This window comes from Bos indicus, chromosome 22 (assembly GCF_029378745.1).
Source record: "Bos indicus isolate NIAB-ARS_2022 breed Sahiwal x Tharparkar chromosome 22, NIAB-ARS_B.indTharparkar_mat_pri_1.0, whole genome shotgun sequence".
NCBI lineage: Eukaryota > Metazoa > Chordata > Mammalia > Artiodactyla > Bovidae > Bos > Bos indicus.
In genome coordinates this window covers 6,611,194-6,613,607 of record NC_091781.1, presented here as the reverse complement: position 1 = coordinate 6,613,607, position 2,414 = coordinate 6,611,194, and positions in this window count along the sequence as shown.

Genomic DNA, 2,414 nt, shown 5'->3' with positions numbered 1-2,414 from the left:
GCATCTGCTAAACCATTTTGCTGGTCCCTTTGAAGGCCTGGGCGACTCAGGAAGAGTCTATTTTCGTGCTCATTGTTGAGGGCGGCAGGTATCAACAGGAAAGCGCGCCCTGTGGAGTGACATGACGTCATCGCAGACAATGGAGCGGGCGGCCACCACCGCAGAGCTTCTGGGTGAGCCTGAGAGCTAGGGTCTCCCCTCCCCCTACTGACGCGCGCCCCCGGCGCCTTAGAGGAGCCTCACAGAGCAGAGGTCAGAGGCACATCAAGGGGCCTGGGAACCCATCAGCCTCTGATTTGTGAGGGTAAAGGGTCAGTGAGGGGAGACAGGGAAAGAGAGGGTTTCTGCTTCTGCTGACCCAGGCCATGCCCTTGGTCTGGAGTGTGTGTGCTCTGTGTGTGTATGTGTACATGTCTGTCCGCGTGTATGTGTCTCTGTGTGTCTGGTGTATCTATGTGTATGTTTGTGTAACTCTGAGTGTGTGTCTGTGTACCTGTGTGTATGTCTGTGTATGCCTGTGTGTGTCTGTGTATACCTGTGTGTATGTCTGTGTATGCCTGTGTGTGTCTGTGTACCTGTGTGTATGTCTGTGTATGCCTGTGTGTGTCTGTGTACGCTTGTGTGTGTGACTGCGTATCTGTGTGTGTGTCTGTGTATGTGTATGTTTATGTCCGTGTATCTGTTTGTGTGTGTATATATATATATTTATCTACAGATGATCATACTAAGTGAAATAAGTCAGACAGAGAAAGAGAAATATATGATATCACTTTTAGGTAGAATCTAAAAATTGATACACGTGAACTAATTTATAAAACAGAAGCAGACTTAGAAAACAAACTTACGGTTACCAAAGGGGGAAGGGGGTGGGGAGGGATAACTTAGAAGTTTGGGATTAGCAGATACAAACTATTAAATACGAATATATAAACAAAAAGGTCCTCCTGTACAGCATGTGTGCTAAGTTGCTCCAGTCGTGTCTGACTCTTTGCAACCCTATGGACTGTAGCCCGCCAGGCTCCTCTGTCCGTGGGATTCTGCAGGCAAGAATACCGGGGTGGGTTACCATGCCCTCCTCCATGAGGTCTTCCCACCCCAGGGATCAAAGCCGAATGTCTTATGTCTCCTGCATTGGCAGACGGGTTCTTTACCACTAGCGCCTACCTGAGAAGCCCCACTGTAAAGCACAGGTAACTATAATAAACATCCTATAGTAAACCATGATGGAAAAGGAATGAAACTGTATCATTTGCAGACACATGGATGGACCTAGAGATTGTCATACAGAGTGAAGTAAGTCAGAAAGAGGGGCGTCCCTGGGGGTCCAGTGGCTAAGACTCCATGCTCCCGCATGGAGCCTGAGTTTGATCCCCGGTCAGGGAACTAGATCCTGCATGCCGCAACTGAAGACCCTATGTGCCACAATTAAGACCTGGTGCAGCCAAATAAACACATATTTTAAAAAATAAAAATAAATAAAATTAAAATGAGCAAAGGATCTGAATACCAATTTCTCTAGGAGATATACAAATGGCCAATAAGCACATGAAAAAACGCTCAACATCATTAGTCATCAGGGAAATGCAAATCAAAACCACAATGAGATACTACCTCATGTCCACTAGGATGTCTGTAATCAAAAAGCAGAAAATAACAATTGCTGGCAAGGACGTGCGGGACTTGGAACCTTTGTATTCTACTGGTGGGCACTTAAAATGATACAGTTACTGTGAAAAACAGCATGGCAGTTCCTCAAAATGTTAAACATAAAAGTTCCATACGGCCCTGCAACTTCACTCCAAGGTGTATAGCCAAGAAGATTAAAAAACCTATGTCCACACAAGAAGCTGTACACGAGAGTTCATAGGAGCATTACTCAGAATAGACAAAGAGTGGAAACAATCCAAATGTCCATCAGCTGATGAATGTGGTATATCCATACAAGGGAATATTATCCAGCCACAGAAAGCAATAAAGCACTGATACCTGCTACACTATGAATAAACCTTAAAAACAATTATGCTAAATGAAATAAGCCAGATATAAAAGGCTACACATGGTACCACTCCACTTATATGGACTATTTTAGACTGGGCATATCCACAGACTTGGAGGGCTGCCCAGGTGGCATTAGCAGTAAAGAACCCAATGCAGGAGACATAAGAGATACAGGTTTGATCCCTGGGTGGGGAAGATCTGCTGGAGGAGGGCATGGTTACCCACTCCATTATTCCTGCCTAGAGAATCCCATGGACAGAGGAGCCTGGTGGGCTACAGTCCAGGGGGTTTCAAAGAGATGGACACAGCTGAAGCAGCTGATCATGCACACACAGACATGGAAGGTAGATACAAGTGGTTGCCAGAAGCTGGGAGCAGGGGGAAGGGGAGGAATTGCTAGTGGGTTTCCACAGAGG